General features: G+C 47.2%; 1 protein-coding gene and 1 long non-coding RNA gene across 7 annotated transcripts in view; one reads left to right on the forward strand and one right to left on the reverse strand.

Moving 5' to 3' along the window:
* Positions 1–5944, reverse strand: part of LOC108512880 (uncharacterized) — a 119771-nt gene extending 113827 nt beyond the window's left edge. For 4 of the 5 annotated variants that reach the window (XR_001880728.1, XR_001880730.1, XR_001880732.1 and 1 more), the window contains exons 1-2: positions 5755–5944; positions 4863–4924 (exon numbers count right to left, since the gene is read on the reverse strand). This is a non-coding gene — a long non-coding RNA (uncharacterized LOC108512880). Of the gene's footprint in view, positions 1–4862; positions 4925–5391; positions 5432–5754 lie in introns of those variants that run through there. The other variant, XR_001880729.1, reaches the window with a different exon arrangement.
* Positions 1–6000, forward strand: part of CCNY (cyclin Y) — a 322018-nt gene that overhangs the window by 87659 nt on the left and 228359 nt on the right. The gene's annotated exons all lie outside the window — the stretch shown is intronic.

Raw genomic sequence — 6000 nt, forward strand, 5'->3', positions numbered from 1 at the left:
ACCTTGGATAGAAAGATTTCTTGCCAGGGTATATTCAAGGAGCTTCCTGTTCACAGGAACCGTTAGCTACAGTTCTGAGAATACTGAAGAAGTGCTGTATTAAAGTAATATGTCAGATAATCCTTCTAATTTTCATGGGCCTAATCTGCCTCTTGGGTGAATCATTTATTTTTACCACTTATACCGCATCTTGGCTCCAGAGCCTGCCTACTGTATCATTCCATTCCATCCTGGATTCTCCTACGGGGAGCCAAGTACACATGATGGTCCCACAGGTCTTGGTCATAGTACCTATCGTCTGGGGGCCAATCAAGGAAAACTGCAACTGGATGCTAGAACTCCAGCTATCATGACCATACTCCAAGAAGCAGAGAAGAGGTAGCTTTTTTTTTTTGAGATGGAGTCTTGCTCTTGTCATGCAGGTGGAGTGCAGTGGCACCATCTCAGCTCACTGCAAATCTCCACCTCCTGGGTTCAAGCAATTCTCCCTCCTCAGCCTCCTGAGTAGCTGGGATTACAGGAGTGTGGCACCGTGCCCGGTTAATTTTTGTATGTTTAGTAGAGACGGGGTTTTGCCATGTTGGCCAGGCTGGTCTCAAACTCCTGACCTCAGGTGATCCACCGCCTTGGCCTCCCAAAGTGCTAGGACTACAGGCGTGAGCCACCGTGCCTGGCTAGAGGTAGCCTCTTTAGAGAGTTTTTCTGGAAGCATCCACTCACATCTTAGTGGCCAGACTCAGCCCTGTGGACAGCTGTCATCTTTGAGCTGGGCACATTGCTGTTCTTCATGAAACAGGCCTTGAAACTACGGGAGATGGGAGAACAGCCATTGGGGAGCACAGCAGCCACCTCTCTCACTTCAACCTATGCCTGACCCTGCTAGATGCTACATTTTGCCTGATCACAGGTACATCCTAGTTCTCAAGGATCCCACATATATATACCATTTCTCTTCTTGAAGAGTATGGAAGAATAAAGAAGGTAGAGTTTGGCAAGAGATAGTCTGGGCTTCCTAAGGCCATTTAGTGTGGGGACAGATAGTGAACTTGCAGTGGTGAGGCAGATAAATCAGTTTCCAAGTGGGCTTTCTCCCAGATGCCAGAGACCCTGGCTGTCCCTGTTTCATCATGCATTCTATTAACAAAGGTTTTACTTAAGAAAAAACATGTGGCACAAGTGCTACCCTCTCCCTCACTCCTTCCCTCATGGCGGCTCCCTTCTCTGCTAAGCTGGAACATGACCTCAGAATCCTCCTCAACACAACATCCCTGGCAGTTACTCTGGTCCAAAAGACTTGGCACTACTACTTAAAACTATTAGCCATCCTCATTTTCTTGCGGGAATTTTTATTTGGATAGAGAATTTCTGGGTAGTTCCTAATTTCATGGAAATAAATTTCTCATGGTGCAATTTTAGGTATATGCCCAGGTGATAAATGTAGATATTTATAGGCGGCAGGCTTGGCATTCCTTAGATTTCACCACTCAGTGGCTGTAATCACTCTCATTGCTGGAAACTTGTTCTTGTGATTGTTTAACTTACTGGACTGTGAGTTTCTCCAGAATGGAAACTATAATCCACTTTTGTATCCTCATGGTTCCTGGCTCAGTATACTCTCAAAAATGTTATCCATAAATGAGTCACCTGCCTTGATCAAGGTCAAGTGGCTATCAAAGTAAATACTTCCCCTGTAGCTGGTTACACTGTGGACTGCCTACCACCAAGAACAACAGGCAGGCCTCATTTGGAGAGGAGGTCGGTGACAGGAGGAGCATCAGTAGCACAACACACAGAAGGTCTTGGTTATTTCACAACTGCCTTAGAAATGCTTGAGTAACTGTCATGAGAAACCGACTAGCAGGTGAAAGGGCAGCCATACCCCGAGGAGACACTACACATTTTCCTTTTCATGAAAGGTTCAGCTCCTGGGCTAACTCAGCTCAGTGTTTTCTGTGTTCTAGGAGGTGACTCAGGGAGTTGTGCAAATGACTGACTCATATTTCATGGATATGAGTATGGCTGATGTAAGACTGCAATTATCTCCTCCTGATTCAATTAAGGTAGCCTATTCTTGATTGTTTTTATAAGTAGATCTATGAATTATACAAGTTGATACTAATATCGCTTACGTTTTAAATAGTGTGGTTCCACAGAAAATTTTGTTTTTTTCTGTGAAAAACAAAGCTACTACTGCTAAAACAGCATCAAGAGCACTGACTTAGCTACAGTTCATCTGAGTTTTTTTTTTTTTTTGAGATGTAGTCTCGCTCTGTTGCCCAGGCTGGAGTGCAGTGGCGTGATCTCGGCTCACTGCAACTTCTGCCTCGCGGGTTCATGCCATTCTCCTGCCTCAGCCTCCCGAGCAGCTGGGACTACAGGTGTCCGCCACCACTCCTGGCTAATTTTTTGTATTTTTAAAAGAGACAGGGTTTCACCGTGTTAGCCAGGATGGTCTCGATCTCCTGACCTCGTGATCCACCCGCCTTGGCCTCCCAAATTGCTCGGATTACAGGTGTGAGCCACCATGCCCGGCCCACCTAAGTTTTATATTTACCTGGTTACAGTGATCAAATTCTTCAACAGTGATCATGGAGAAAGATGAAACAAAATAATTCCCAAAAGATTCTTTCTGCTCAAACAGCAGGGTGGGTATGAGTAGATCCAGGCCAATTTTTTTTTTTTTTTTTTTTTTTAAGAGACAGGGTCTCACTCTGTCACCTAGGCTGGAATAGAGTGGTGCAATCATAGCTCACTGCAGCCTCCAACTCCCAGACTCAAGCCATCCTCCTAATCCTCCTCAAGCATGAGGATAGGCCTTGTTACAGTGCTCAGTGTGTACCTCTCCCCTTCCCCACTCGCCTTGTCCACATTCTGGGCTAGATCCACACTCTACTGAGGAACTGTCCCTGTATTTTGATTCCTGAGTGACACAGTGCTGGAGATGCTGTGGCTAGATACACATGTTATTTCTGCATATGGCTACTCCTCAACCTTGTTGCCTGTCTTCTTACTCTGGTCTGAGGGCTGAACCCCACAGAAATAACAAGGCTACCCTCATCCCTTTCTCTCCCTTAAAGGTTAGTACTAGTCCTAAGTGGTCAGCTCCCAGCTTCCTTTAGGACAGAAAAAAGAGAAGGAGAGAAGCAACACTTGTTTTTCTACTCACAAAGTCCCGGAGATGGGAGGTAGGAGGTTGGCGTGGATGTAGCTTGGACTTTGGAATTTAGAACCAGGTTCAAATCCCCAGTTAGGACATTTCTCAGTATTTTGATCTTGCATAGGTTTACTTATCAGAGTTAAAGTGTCTATTTATAAAATGGGGTACAACTTATCAGATTTAGATGTAAGAAATAGTATAGTCCATGACAGCTAGCAGGCTTTCAACAAATGACATCTCTCATTACTATCATTTTGACATCACATTTCTCTGCTCAGAGTTGGTTACTGTTCTGCAATTTTTCCCAAAGTGTCACTGTGTGTCAGGCAGGGAGCATCTGCCTGGAGGAGTCTGAAGTGTGCATGTAGGGTGGGTGAGTTGCAGGAGTCGGCAGCCAGGCAAATCACTAGCGAGGCTTTAGTACCTATCTTTTCTCTCCAGGATTCTTGACCAAAAGTTACACTCTAAAGTCCAAACAGGTACATACCTAAGGGGAATATGGTGGAAATCTCAGGAGATAGGGATGGTGCGGGGGCAGAAAAATCCCGGCAGACCAGAGGCTGTACCACCCTTTGTTAAGGGTATGTGGCTACATTGATCTCTGGTCTTCCAGACGCTCTTCCCAGTTAACACTGCCCAGTGACCTGCCTGGACAGGAAGCATGCAGCCAGCCACGCTGTCACCTTAGTGCCACTGTCTCTTTCTCCTCTTAAGCCCTCAAACCATAATTGAATGTAAATGTTATATATTTTATAATGAAATAAAAATTGCGTAATGCGCCTAAGTAGATATGCCACACACCTATGGTTCAATGACTGAATGCTGACTTTCATATATGGCCCAAATTACAAAGCAGCAATCAGAACAGACAACAAGGGAACTCCTCTCCCAAGGGTTCAGCAATCTGACCCAAACTCCATAGCCCAGACAATCTGAATACACACATGCAAGTGTAAATATGCCCCAATCAGCTTTCCCAGGAAGCAGGAAGGTCTACACAGCCTCAATGAAGAGCACTATTTTGGACTGTTGCTGTCTACCCACCCTCTCCAGGGCTGTAATTCTTTAGAATTCCCCTTTCACATTTCTTTTCTCATCTGGTCAGCATTACCACTTTGCAGCCACTTATTTTCCATGGACATCTGCCACTTATCCTAACAAATAGCATTAATACAGTTGAGAGCATGGAGCTTTTAAAATATGGACTAATAAATGTATAAACAGTACTTTGAGAGGGAGAGAACGCACAGGTTAAAACATGGCTAGATGTAGAGAATTAAATGAAATGTTTATAAAGCCTTTGGCAAGATGTCCACAAATTGCTGATGCCAGACAAATACCAAGTCCCTTATTCCTTCTCTTCCCTTTTAGTACCTGGATTTGTCACTAACAGGTACTGAGGTCTGAATAAATCAAGGCATGATTTCTGGGCCTCAGTTTCCTCATATAAAAAATTAAGATAGCTGTACTATCGTACTAGTCTTTTTTTCAAGAACTAGTTCAAAAAATTCCCAGCCCCCCCCCACACCCCGACCAGACTCTCCTCATGACTCTCCTCAGTAAATATTTGGAAAAAGGGTAGGAAGTTTGTTTCTTCACCTTATATTCTTCCCAATAAAGGCAAGAAAAGTCAGAGATGGGCGTCGGGAGGGAATACGAACCAACATTTACTGTACTTCTCTCACAGCCAGGAACGTTCACATACCTTGATCTTAGTCAACTGGCCTAAGTGAACTTGTCCCCATCACGACAAAACCCGAAGGCATTCTAAAAGCAAAGCAAAGCAAGGGTAGTGGATAAATTTTGTTAATTTAGTTCTCTACCTCACGTTAACCTCCAAGGAACTCAAAACACTCCACAGCGAATTCAACATTAAAATAGCTCTGGGACCTCAAGATTTATTTCACAGCTTAAAACAAGGTCACCATCAAGTTCTCGGCAAAGCTCAAAATATAAAAGCGAGAACTCCCAAATCAAGGCCCAGCTTCTTTTAAAATGAGCTGGGTGCCGTGGCTCATGCCCATAATCCCATGGGAGGCCGAGACGGGAGGACTGCTTGAAGCCAGGAGTTCGATACCAGCGCGGGTTACGAAGCGATATCCCATCTCTACAAAAAGTTAACACAGACACACACACACACATCCACCACCTTAGCCTGGCTTAGGGGCGGGAGCCTGTGTTACGAAGCGAGGTTCCATCTCTACAAAAAGTTAACACACACACACACACCCTACCTTAGCCTGATGTAGTGGCGGGGGCCTGTAGTCCTCCCACTTTGGACACCACCCCCCCCCCCCCCCCCCCACCTTAGCCAGGCGTGGTGGCGCGCGCCTGTAGTCCTGGCTACTTCGGAGGCTGAGGCGGGAGAATCGCTTGAGCCCAGGAGTTCAGGCTGCAGTGAGCCGAGACTGCGCCACTGCCCTCCAGCCTGGGCGACAGAGCGAAACCGTATCTCTAAAAAAATAAATTAGAAAAAGAAGAAGACAAAAAGAGCCAGACCGGTCTCGGAGAGGCAGGCGCAGCCTCAGCTCCCTGGGCCTGCGTCCCCAACCCAGCCGCGGCTGCGCTCGCGCCCGCTGCGGGTACCGGGAACACACCTCGCACACCGCGCTAGGCCCCTTTCCGTCCGGCCCGGGGGACTGGAAGAGGCAGAGGCCGGGTGGGGAAGGGCCTCCAGAAACTGAGCTCCCGACGACGTCTCCCGGGACCCTAGCGCCGGAGAGAGGCGCGGCCCCCGGGAGCAATCCCACATCCGCGCGGGGCCGCGCCGCCCCGGCCCTCCCCGCGGCCGCCGATCTGCTTCCAGGGCAGAGGGAAGGGGCGGCGACGGGGCGGGGCGGGGC

This window comes from Rhinopithecus bieti, unplaced genomic scaffold, assembly GCF_001698545.2.
Source record: "Rhinopithecus bieti isolate Rb0 unplaced genomic scaffold, ASM169854v2 scaffold_30965, whole genome shotgun sequence".
NCBI classification, from domain to species: Eukaryota; Metazoa; Chordata; class Mammalia; order Primates; family Cercopithecidae; genus Rhinopithecus; species Rhinopithecus bieti.